This window comes from Lolium rigidum, chromosome 2 (assembly GCF_022539505.1).
Source record: "Lolium rigidum isolate FL_2022 chromosome 2, APGP_CSIRO_Lrig_0.1, whole genome shotgun sequence".
Lineage (NCBI taxonomy): Eukaryota > Viridiplantae > Streptophyta > Magnoliopsida > Poales > Poaceae > Lolium > Lolium rigidum.
The window spans coordinates 124,376,601-124,389,510 of NC_061509.1; the positions used below are offsets into that span (position 1 = coordinate 124,376,601).

A 12,910-nucleotide genomic window follows, 5' to 3' on the forward strand; every position below is an offset into this window, starting at 1 on the left:
CTCTATCGTACCCATGTGACATGTCACACCTTGAAATTACAGATACTTCAAATGGGTGCCCAGCTAGGGAGAACAATAACGACTTAATATTTTTAAGTGAGGGTTCATCCTATTAAATGACTGCCGCGCAAACATGATGGAATAAAAAAAGGATAAATATCACATGCAATTCATAATTTCATGCGACATGGCATAGTCTTGCTTCTTGAACGAACTTTCTTCATCACCATGGTGTAGAACCCTTTGTTCGTGTGAGTGGAGTAGGCATACTTGTTCGCATGTGGGGAAGGACTCCTTGCTCCCGCGACAGTGCGCCATAGGGAGAGCTTCGACGACTGACCATCACCTCCGTGTCCAATGCAAAACTAAAGTTACCATCTATAGGAAGCACAAAAACAAAAGTGACAACGTAGAAGCCATAAAATACAATCCACTGGCTCTAGCCATCATGCCGTGCCATGATACACATATCATGAAATAAATTACATAGTATACCATCTCATACAATCTCATCATATTAAACCGATGAGAATACCACAACACATGCTCATCATGCAAAAATGAGCTAGACGATCTCTACACGTTTTGTTGCAAGTTTTATGTGGCTTAAGGTTTCGAGGCAAACCTTAGAACTACCTATGTAACCATGATCATGAACTTTAAGTCGCTAGGATAATGCGCTAATAGGATCCGCACGCCCTTTTCATAAGTGGCTCACCCTCCCAACTATAGGGGACCCAACAAACTGAAGCACATGTTTGGTTGAACAACCATCATTCTCAGGAGCTGCATAGAAGGACCGTGGATTGTCAAAACACTGTAACAAAGTCACTACTATGTCGTCGAGCCTAGAGACGCCACAAATTCAAGGGAAGCAACAAGAAAATTTAGAGAACAACAAATGCTCTTAGCACAACACATGCCCTAATGCTTGTACAACACAATATAAATATAGATCGCAATTGTATCTACACAAAGAACCGCTATGATACCACTGGTAGGGTTCATGCATGGAAAACAGAAAATTCTATCCTACACGTACTCCCAAGATATATGTAGATGCAAATTAGCTTGATCTAGTACACTTACTGAGAGAATGCTAAAGGCTCGATGGCATCTAGAACACGTCTCTTAAAGGCCCGATGACATCTAGAACACTTCCCTTTAACACGAGGCATGCAATGGCGGAAGGTTTGGCTAGTCCGGTTGAACATATAACATGACTCTGCAAAGATGGTGAAATACAAATTGATGATTTCCACCAATAAAGTTATTTTAGCACCTTATCTTTCTTATACGAATATGTACAACCAAAATAAAGTAGCAAAGCTAAGCCAAAAAATCATGACAAAAAACTTTTGGGAACCATAAAGTTATACTCCATAAGGTGGATACCAACTAGCATAACAAGAAACATATTGCCTATGGAAAGCGTAGGAAGCAAGGTTATAATGACATTTCTCGTGAGATACAAATAAGATAGAGAAGATATACATGCCAACACACTCGTCACTATGCAAATAATGGATTTAGCCTACTTAATCCGCCACCCTATCACGACACCTCATAGTATATCATTTTACTTGCTTTCTTTTTTGGATTTTACTCTCAAAATAAATGCAGTGCGCAATCAACCTTATATAAAGTAAGGGATGAGAAGCCAGTTGGACCATAGATAGAGGCCAACCCATATACACTCTAATTTTCTCTAGAAAAAAGATATTTTTTTTCTACTTTGCCAACAAACCCATGCCAATTAACAAAGAAGTGAAGCAATTCCAAACAAACCACTCCATGTCCACGTGGCTCCCACCCTCTTGTTACCATGTGGGTACCATTGCATCTCAATTTTCTATCCATATTAAACCCTCCTATCCTTGTAATCCCATAGCACAAACGACAATTGTTATATATAGGTTATACGATATTAGAGCTCAATTGCGCATGTATGGTACATATGTTTTTAGTTGTAAATTTTTCTTAGTTGTATTTTATTTTGACTGAAATAATTTGATGTACTAGCCACCACTACTTCGACTTGAACATTTCCCCTATATCTATATAGCCACCTTTATATTTCTTTGTACCAAATATTATGCGGATATTTGTGTAGGTAAATTTGGTTACCCTATATTCACCCTTTGGCCGGCCTTTTTTGGGTCTAACGGGAAAACCAGCAAGTACTATTGTTGTTGTTTAGGGTAAACCGAATGGTGTAAAACCGAGTGCCCACCTCAGGCTCTACTATAAACAGCCCCTGCCTTGGTCTTGCGTCTCCTCCCTCGTTTCGCCATTCGCTACGCCCCAAAAACCTCACGCGCTCCTCTCCTCTCCCCTCGCCGGCGAGAGGGGGATTCACACAACCCCACGCCTGTAGCCTATAACAACCCCTGGGATCGAAGCTCGTGGGGAGCGCCCGCCGGGATCTAGCTACCTCTCGCCCTCTCCTCCGTCTTCGCCGCTCTTCAGGCGACCGCGCCGAGGCGAGGTAAGAGCCCTGATCCGTCGCTCTCTGTTGCGTTTTGGGATCCCGGCGATGTCTCGCGTGGTTGATTCCCGTTGGTCTGCTACACTGCCCTCTATGCGTTTTCATTTCCTGAGATCGGAGATTACTCCAGATCGCGTCGGGTTTGTGTGGGGCTAGTCCCAGATCTGCATGTGCAAGCGGTGTTGCACCTTTACATGGCTGTCTGGGGGATTTTTGTGACGAAGTATGATGTTAAATTTAGATTCGGTGTGCATTGCTCTGCCACCCTGTCGCCCTCTGAGCCGTGCCAGAAAGGTGGCTCGGTTTACGACTCTTTGCAGGTATTTGGGGCGGGAGTGGGCCAAATCTTTCCAGCCAATTTTCCCCATGTTTCCATTTACAGAAACACCGCCCGTTTTTAGCAATTCCTGGGTAGCTATGAGCCAGATGTGACGTTCTCCCTATGCTCTGACCACTTTACGTTCCTACGTACTTATATGTGATGCTTACTGCTGATGTGCCCTCTGCTGTCCTAAAGTGTAGTGGATTAATACACATCTGCTGTAGGATTGGAATGGATTATTTTTGGTACTAATTAAAGAAGGAAGCAATGAGATCATCTTTCCTTTTGACATATGATCGGTCATGTTTGTTCTTGCTTTTTCACTACCTATTTGCACTAGAAATCCAAGTGTAACGGAAATTATGAACCATGCATCTAAAAATCTGGAGTAATAACTACTTAACTAAATTCGGGTAATAATCTGTTTTCCTTCTGATTTCAGGATATAGCTGCCTGCTATCATGGCAGCCACCACAGGACCGTCAGGATGGCTAAGGGGTAAGGTGAAAGCTGTGACTTCTGGGGACTGCCTTCTCATCATGGGGAGTACAAAGGCGGAGATCCCGCCAGAGAAATCCATCACTCTGTCATACCTTATGGCCCCAAGACTGGTAAGATTCTCCTTTTTACATGTCTAATGAAGGGAGATGCTGAGACTGAGTTGTTGATATTTGTGACACAAGACATCATTATTTTTTAGTATTTTCTCCTTTTTTACATGTCTATTGAATTGGAGAGTTTGTGCTGCTCTAGGCTCGTCGTAACGGGGTGGATGAGCCATTTGCCTGGGAAAGTAGGGAGTTTCTGAGGAAGCTATGCATAGGAAAGGTACACCATAGAATTTTACATCTAATCGCATATATTCATTATATTCCGATAAAAGATACTTTCTTTTATTTAAAATGAAAATAAAAACGTGTTGCAGGAGGTCACATTTAGAGTGGATTACACAGCTCCGAATATCGGACGGGAATTTGGTACTGTTTTCCTTGGCGACAAGAATGTCGCTTACTCGGTAGTTGCTGCAGGATGGGCAAGGGTAAGTGCGCTGATTATTTATATTTTCCTCAGTTGTCTTATCTGCCAAGTGTTTTGCTCATTTATCCAATTTGCTTGATCAGGTAAAGGAGCAAGGGCCAAAAGGGGGTGAACAAAGCCCATACCTCGCTGAGCTGCAAAGGTTGGAGGAAGTTGCAAAGCAACAAGATTTGGGCCGTTGGAGCAAGGTCAGCATTCTTAGGGGTCTCAACAACCATCTTTATTAAATTGCATGGTATGAATGTTCTATTGAATGCTGGGTCTCTTTTGTATGCATATCCTCTATCAATTTATAGGAGCCCGGTGCCGCTGAAGAATCGATAAGAGATCTCCCACCATCAGCAATTGGTGAGTCAAGTGGTTTCGATGCAAAAGGTTTCGCGGTTGCAAATAAAGGCAACAGCCTAGAAGCCATTGTTGAGCAAGTTCGTGATGGCAGTACTGTCCGTGTTTACTTGCTCCCAAGTTTCCAATTTGTCCAGATATATGTTGCTGGAGTACAGGTATGCTTCTCATAATATCCTTTGTTTACTGCTTTATGTCTTTCCTTTAGAAGATAAACATTGATAACAATGAAATATAGGCTCCGTCCATGGGTAGACGCCCACCTAATCCTGCCGTTGTTACCGAAGTCGAGGGAACTGCTGATGGCACTACAAATGGTGACGATTCTGGGGAAACTCCTGCACCACTGACTACAGCACAAAGGCTTGCCGCATCAGCAGTCTCTACTGAGATTCCAGCAGATAGGTTTGGAAGAGAAGCTAAGCACTTCACAGAGACTCGAGTTCTGAATAGAGATGTAAGCCACCTTTCAATTTCTTATCCCATCTTTGGAATCAGCATGTATCTCATCTTTTCATCAGTTTTGCTATAAATTTTGCTCCAGGTGCGGATTGTGGTGGAGGGCACAGACAGTTTTAATAATATAATTGGTTCGGTGTATTACCCTGATGGTGACACTGCGAAGGACTTGTCACTCGAGCTTGTTGAAAACGTATGAACTATTTTTCCTTACTCCATTTGAATTCAGATTATTCATCATAAGAAGCAAGCATTGCAATTTTTTCTTGAAGCTATCAGACATTTTGCACTTCGAAATTCTTCTGTAACCTTTGTAACCATACCACTTCAGGGCCTTGCCAAATATGTTGAGTGGAGTGCAAACATGCTAGATGTCGAAATCAAAGTAAAACTGAAGAACGCTGAACTTCAGGCAAAAAGGAACAGCTGCGAATTTGGACTGGATTTAAGCCCCCAGTGACTAACTCAAAGCCAATCCATGACCAGAAATTTACTGGAAAGGTGGGTTGCACATTTTCATTGACGGTGTATTTATAATGATTCATGTGACCGTAACTAATTTGGTTCATGTTGCTCTCTTCATAGGTGGTAGAAGTTGTCAGTGGGGATTGCATTATTGTTGCTGATGATGCTGCTCCATATGGCAGTCCTTCAGCTGAACGACGAATTAATCTTTCAAGTATTAGAGCTCCTAAGCTAGGCAATCCTCGTAGAGAGGACAACAAGCCTGAAACTTTTGCTCGTGAATCTAAGGAGTTTTTGCGCACACGGTTGATTGGAAAACAAGTATGTATTGGGCGGTTCATATTCTGGCAATGTTAAAATGATGAGAATTCTGTACCTTACTTGAAAGGTTATTAAATTCTCCTTTTCTTTTTTGGTGTTCTAAATATTTCAGGTAACAGTGGAAATGGAATATTCTAGAAGGATCAGCACTGTGGATGGACAGAATGCTATGCCAGCAACGAACATGGCTGATACGAAAGTTCTGGATTATGGTTCAGTTTTTCTAGGTTCACCAGTGCAGGCTGGCGGAGATGACATTCCGAGCACAGGCGACCAGCCTAGAGTTAATGTTGCTGAGCTTTTACTCTCACGGGGCTTTGCTGAGATATCCAAACACCGTGACTATGAGGAAAGATCACATTATTTTGATGCTCTATTAGCAGCTCACTCACGAGCTGAGAAATCAAAGAAAGGACTTCATTCAGCCAAACTTTCTCCTGTGATGCATATAACAGATTTAACAACGGTTCGACATCCTTTCTTCTTCCATTAGTTTCCTTGACAGTTCCTCTGCACCTTTAATAACTTTTATCGATTCATGCCATCTCAGGTTTCTGCAAAGAAGGCTAAAGACTTCCTTCCCTTCCTACAACGGAACAGAAGGCAGGCTGCTATAGTTGAATATGTTTTCAGTGGCCACCGTTTCAAACTGACAATTCCAAAGGAGACTTGCAGCATCGCCTTTTCATTGTCTGGTGTTAGGTGCCCTGGTAGAGATGAGCCTTACTCGAGCGAAGCTATTGCTTTGATGAGGAGGATCATTTTACAACGTGATGTGGAGGTATGACTATGACTATCTCTCAGCTTTGTCAGTATCTCTATTCTCGATATCTAAAGGATACTCATCATTTTGCAGATTGAGGTTGAAACAGTGGATAGAAATGGAACGTTCTTAGGTTCCTTGTGGGAGTCCAAGACCAACATATCATCTGTTCTTTTGGAGGCTGGCCTGGCCAAGCTTAGTTCATTTGGCTTGGATCGGATTGCAGATGCTCACATCCTCACAAAAGCTGAACAGTCTGCAAAGAAGAAAAACTTAAGGTAACTCATTCAGACTGGAGTACATAATACATGTTTTTGTTACTGACACATTTTATTTCAAGATATGGGAGAACTACGTAGAGGGCGAAGAAGTTACTAACGGATCAGCCTCAGAATCCAAACAAAAGGAAATTCTCAAGGTATGTTTGTGAAAAGATATTGGAGAACACTTTTTTGTCGTTTGGAAACAGATGCTGACATGGCTTTGTTACCTGACTTCAGGTTGTTGTTACGGAAGTTCTTGGTGGTGGAAAGTTCTATGCCCAGACAATAGGTGACCAGAGAGTGTCATCCATTCAACAGCAACTTGCATCATTGACACTTAAAGAGGCACCGGTCATTGGTGCTTTTAATCCTGTGAAGGGAGAGATAGTCCTTGCTCAGTTTAGCCTCGACAACTCCTGGAATAGAGCAATGGTATGGCTACAGTTAATTTACTCACCTTGAAACTAACTAAATGTTCTTGTGTCAAGGTGTTATACTTAGTCCAGCAGCTGATTTCCTATAACTTAGTTGAACACTGACCTCAGTAGCTTATTTCCTACAACTTCATTGAAAATTCCTTTATGAGTCTAATTATCCCAAATTTTCCGCGCAAAATATTTACTGTGGCATTCGCTTAAGTTCTGCACAAGCAGCACCTTTGAGTCAAATTGTGGTCTTAGATTAGACAGTGGTTTGGGCCATTTCCTAGCCACTTAGTGTGATGTTAATTTGGAAAATGCCACTCTCTACTTCAGCGAGTGGATATTTTTGCGTCATTGATGGAGTCATTTGGTTAACTTAATTTACCTAGATGATACTTTAGTTTTTATGTTTAGGCCTTATTCGGTTACCTCAGATTTCAAGTGGATTGAAGGGGATTAAGGGATATTAAATCCCCTGCAAGTCAAAATTCCCCCCAATACACTCCAATACTCTCCACTCCACTTGGTGTGGGGATTAACCGAACAAGCCCTTAGGAATTTAAATTGCTAATTCTAAGCAGAGAGGAAAGAATTACAAATTTTGTTCCTAACTGAAGCATATATGTTTTCATGGATTTATTGTTTATATGCCTCTGAACTTCAGTAATATTATGCAGTGTGGGCTACTTAACAATTTTTTAGTTCGCAAAAATTACTCGAATTTAGTTTTATAGGCAGCCAACCTTTGGTTATTACAAACTATGGCCCTAATACAGTAGAACTATGACCCTAATTTCTATGCCGTGCTACATACTTATATTTTGTTCTTTTTTATTAAGTATTTATTTTAAGATTTTCACAATGAACTTATAGTAAGATATCTTAATGAAGCATTTCCGATATCCTAATGAAGCATTTTGTTATAATTCTTTGTGCAGATTGTTAGTGGACCTCGAGGAGGTGTAGTATCTGTGGACGATAAGTTTGAAGTATTCTACATCGATTATGGTAACCAAGAAGTGGTTCCTTACAGTCGCATACGCCCAGCAAGCCCATCTGTTTCTTCCTCTCCTGCTCTTGCTCAGCTGTGCAGTCTTGCCTACATAAAAGTACCTGGTCTGGAAGATGATTATGGTCAGGAAGCAGCCGAGTATCTTAGTGAATGCCTGCTCGGCAATTCAAAACAATACCGGGCAATGATCGAAGAACGTGATACTACTGGGGGAAAATCAAAGGGACAAGGGACTGGAACTGTTTTCATTGTGACTCTGGTCGATGCAGAGACAGAATCCAGCATCAATGCTGCCATGCTCGAGGTTTGTGTTTCTGACTAAGCATTATGAGTTGCTGTTCAGCTTATGTTTAGTTACTGTGAGCTACTGCAAAGTCTGCTTTCATCTTTCAACAAGGAGCCTTCTTTGTGAAAATAGTTTCACATGCTATGGAAATAGGTTGGAGAATATTGCTTAGGCACTTCTTAGTAAGTTTAACTTGTAATGGGTTCACATTTTGTTCACAGCTAAAGCTTAAGGTACGAGTAATGGAATATCCAGTACATTAGGATTTTTGTGTTCCGTTTGTCTGAGAAGTTAAAACACCTTGATGGTTTGAGGTGTAGGTAGAAAACCAATGGCACTTGAATATCTGGTTAGTAAGTTTCACTTGCTCAGTTTAGCCTCGACTTAGTAAGTTTATTTTTAAGTCATAAATTGCATACGAATCCAAACTTTCAATTGATCTTTTATTCGTGATAGATGTAAATAAAGTTGAAATGTCGCCATCACTTGCCAGCTTACTTTTCTGAGGTACCAGCTATGCTTGTGACATGAGGATATACAGATTACCACTGATAGCTAACTTTTCCCATCTTACATGCCCGTTTATGTGTTTTGGAAAATGTTTTTTCATTCCTCATATGCTTATTCTGTATGTGCAGGAAGGGCTTGCTCGGCTTGAAAGAAGCAAGAGATGGGACACCAATGAGAGGAAGACAGCTCTCCAGAATCTAGAACAGTTCCAGGAGAAAGCAAAGAAGGAAAGGCTACGGCTTTGGCAGTATGGAGATGTTGAATCGGACGAGGAGGAGCCGGCTCCAGGTGCAAGAAAAACTGGAGGACGTCGGTAAATGGGAGAGAAGATTGCTCAAGACAGTATGCTGACTATGGTCATGGTTTACCTATGAAGTTTTGGATACCCAGCAAACTCAGTCGGGAGCTATATAAACAACCAGTGAGAGGACTACATTAATGCAGTTAGAACAGAACTCACCAAAGCGAAACTTTCTCAGTTTGAGCAGTCCTTTGCCGAGTTATTCAGTTTTACATCTTTAAAGTCGAGAGTTAAAATACATTGTTTTTCCCTAAGCTTAATAAGGCTGTTTCCTTGTGCACTATATTTCGTTGTTATCAGGACATAGAATATTGAGAATTGCAGTAAAATTAAATTCAGGATTGGACTTCAATATACAAATAGAGTAACATGTTACTTGTTTCCTGTGCTTTGCATGTGACTACTTATATCGTATTGCATTCGTTCAGTTTTCTTAGTACAGTTTCTTTCCACTTAGGGACACCTAGTTGTAACAAGCAAAGGTCCATTGTCCCCCAAACTTGAGAAACATACTGGCTACCGCTCCCATATGTTTTGGTGTAAGCAATTGCAAAATACCGTTTTGGTGTAAGCAATTGCAAAATACCACCAGTTTTGAGGCTTAGGGCTTCAAAATACAACGGTATAACAAAAAGCCATAACATTGTTGCAGTTTTGTTATGGAGGTTGTGAACCTGAGAAGGGGGAGACTTGCATAGGATTTCTACTTTAGGTGAGATCCTAGGATCAACACATAAAAATTGTATTTAGAAATTGTGAAAAAATCTAAAACTTTTATACAACATACCTACGGACTGTTTCTACAAGTCCAAGAATTTTTTGCTTCAAATTTGACTTACAGTTGGAGAAACAAAAAAGATAAATTGTAATGTGAATAGTGTCATTTTTGTGTGAACAGTATTTCACACTATTCACACCTAAAATTATCTTTTTTGGTTCTTTAAGTTGAATTTGAAGCAGCAAATTTTTAAGGTTGCATATATAACATAGATGTGTATTTTTTTTTTGAGAATATTTGAACATGTTTTGTCTTTTCAAAAAAAAATAATCTCACGGATCCTACGTAATGGTAGATCCTACCCAAGTCATGCCCGTGAACCTGATCGGCAGCCCTCGTGGTCGCCCGTCGCCATCGACTCCCGTCACCTGCCACAACTCACTGCGTATCTGAACCTGCCATCGGCGGATCTGATTATGGTTCTGTGACAGCATCTCCAACACAGGGCGCAATAATATGTGCAAAATCAATTTCGCGCCCTCTGCAAATACTTAGCGCGCGTTGCACCGAAATCTTCTCCATTGGACATGTTATTTCGCAGCGCGGGTGGTCCCCTGAAAAAGCGCCCGGCGACGGAAGCGCTAATTTACAGCGCTAGAAACACATTTTGATTTAAAATAGTTTAAATAGAAGATCTAAAAAACATTAAAAATAATAGATAATAAAAAACACAGTACTCGTCATCGTCGTCGGAGGTTGTCTCAGTCCAAACGTCGTCCCAGCGAGGCTCATTCTCGCCCCAGGTCGTATTCGGGTTGTTAAGCTCGAACCCGGTGATGACGCGACGGCGGCGTCTGGCGGACCTACGCTGCGCCCTCAGGTCGGCGAAGAAGGCCTCCGTGTTGCCGACGCCGCCGGAGGACTCGCTCCTCCATTGGCGCATCAGCTCCTCGTCGCGCTCGGCGACGGCGATGCGGCGCTGCGCCTGGCGGTGGCGGCGACGGTCCTCCTCGCTGACGAAGCGGAACTCCGCCTCCTCCAGCGACTCGACGTCCTGGAAGTTGAGGTCCCGCCGTGGTCGTCGGAATCGCCACGCGGCCGGGTCCTAGGCGCGCGCCACCAGCTCTGGCATGTTGAAGGGGCCGAGGGTGACGCGGAAGCCGCCAGCGTGAATCTCTGCGTAGAACGTCCCGTTCGGACGCGCTCGGACGCCGCGGAAGCCCGACGATCTGCGGCGGCGCGCGCGGCATCTCCGGCGGCGAACAGCGGAGAGCGTCGGCGCGTAGGCGCGGGGAAGCGGCGGGGCGAGGCGAAACGGTGGAACTTTTCGTGGCGGTTGGGTGCGCGCGCACGCTGCACTTTATAGCGCGCGCGAAGCGACGCGACATGTTTAGCGCTCGGGATGCCGCGATAGCGCGCGGGAAATATTTACTTTCGCGCGCGGGTTTGACGCATCCGCTGGAGACGCGCGGGAGGGTGCGCGCGGCAAAAAGCGGTTCAAACACGATGACGCGCCGTTTCGCGTCTCTGCTCCAAGTCGTGTCCCCCAAAGCGTCCCCCAAACCGCGCCGGATCGAGCGTTTGGGGGACGTGTTTTGTTCGTGCCGCGTTTGGGGGACGTCGCTCCCCAGTCGCATCCCCCAAACGCCATCCCCAATGAGGAATTCAAATAGTTTTGCATTCAAAAGAGATCGTTCCCGCCGAAGTCGTCGCGATGAGAGTAGCGGCGATCAAAGTACTGGACGCGCGTCCTCCTCGCTGACGAGGCACGACGCAGGCGCTAGGAACTCCGCCTCCTCCAGCGACTCGACGTCCTGGAAGTTGAGGTCGCGCCGTGGCCGCCGGAATCGCCACGCGGCCGGGTCGTAGGCGCGCGCCGCCAGCTCCGGCATGTTGAAGGAGCCGAGGGTGACGCGGAAGCCACCAGCGTGAATCTCCGCGTGAGAACGTCCCGTTCGGACGCGCTCGGACGCTGCGGAAGCCCGACGATCTGCGGCGGCGCGGCGGCGTCCCGACGACGAACGAGCGGAGGCGTCGGCGCGTGGCGCGGGGAAGCGGCGGGGCGAGGCGAAGCGGTGGAACTTTTCGTGGCGGTTGGGTGCGCGCGAAGCGACGCGACAAGTTTAGCGCTCGGGATGCCGCCATAGCGCGCGGGAAATATTTACTTTCGCGCGCGGGTTTGACGCATCTGCTGGAGACGCGCGGGAGGGTGCGCGCGGCAAAAAGCGGTTCAAACACGATGACGGGCCGTTTCACGTCTCTGTTGGAGATGCTCTAAGAGCATCTCCGGTCGCGTCCCCCAAAGCGTCCCCCAAACCGCGCCGGATCGAGCGTTTGGGGGACGTGTTTTGTTCGTGCCGCATTTGGGGGACGTCGCTCCCAGTCGCGTCCCCGAAACGTCGTCCCCAATGAGGAATTCAAATAGTTTTGCATTCAAAAGAGATCGTTCCCGCCGAAGTCGTCGCGATCAGAGTAGCGGCGATCAAAGTACTGGACGCGCGATCACATTACAGGCCGACGATAGAATTAAAAGAAGGGGTTGTTGTAGGGCGATGCCGACGCCAACGCCGACGGCGCATCCTGAGTTGATGTTGGCCCGTCGTTCACGATGAACTCGTCGTGATCTGCCCGGTGTACATGCTCCGTCGCCGACGTCGAGGCAGAGGCCGACACATGTGTACTAGCGGATGCGTCTGCCGGCTCTTGCTCCGGGGTTGGTGCCGCTGCTGCTGCAGCTGCCGCTGCAGCTGCCTGGGCCGCCGCCATTTTGGCTTCGATGTCGTCGATGATATGGCCTTTGAAGAAGTTGTGCGCCGCCCGCGTCCGGGGAGACATTCCTTCTGCCGACTGTCTCAGCAGGGACATGTCGTCCATGCGTTTCTTCAGCTCCATCTTCTCCTCTTGCCTCTTGAGCAGCGCCGCCCACCTTTCCTCGGCCTTTTTGTCGCGGGAGAGCAAGGTCGAGGAGACCTCGACGAGGCACTGCACCCCGTCCCCCTCCCCCTCCCCCCCTCCTCCTCCACCTCCTCCTCCACCTCCTCCACCCTGTCCTCAGAGTCCTCCACCCCCTCCTCCTCCTCCTCCTCCTCCACCTCCACCTCCTCCTCCTCCTCCTCCTCAGCACCGGCGCCATCGAATTCGAGCAGGCCCCTCCGGCCATTGAACGGGGCGCCCTCCGGACCGGGTCCTGGCTCGTA

The 12,910-nt window shown here is 45.6% G+C and overlaps 1 pseudogene; it reads left to right on the forward strand.

Moving 5' to 3' along the window:
• Nucleotides 1-2,277: 2,277 nt before the first annotated feature.
• LOC124692312 lies at nt 2,278-9,379 on the forward strand (annotated as a pseudogene).
• Nucleotides 9,380-12,910: the final 3,531 nt, after the last annotated feature.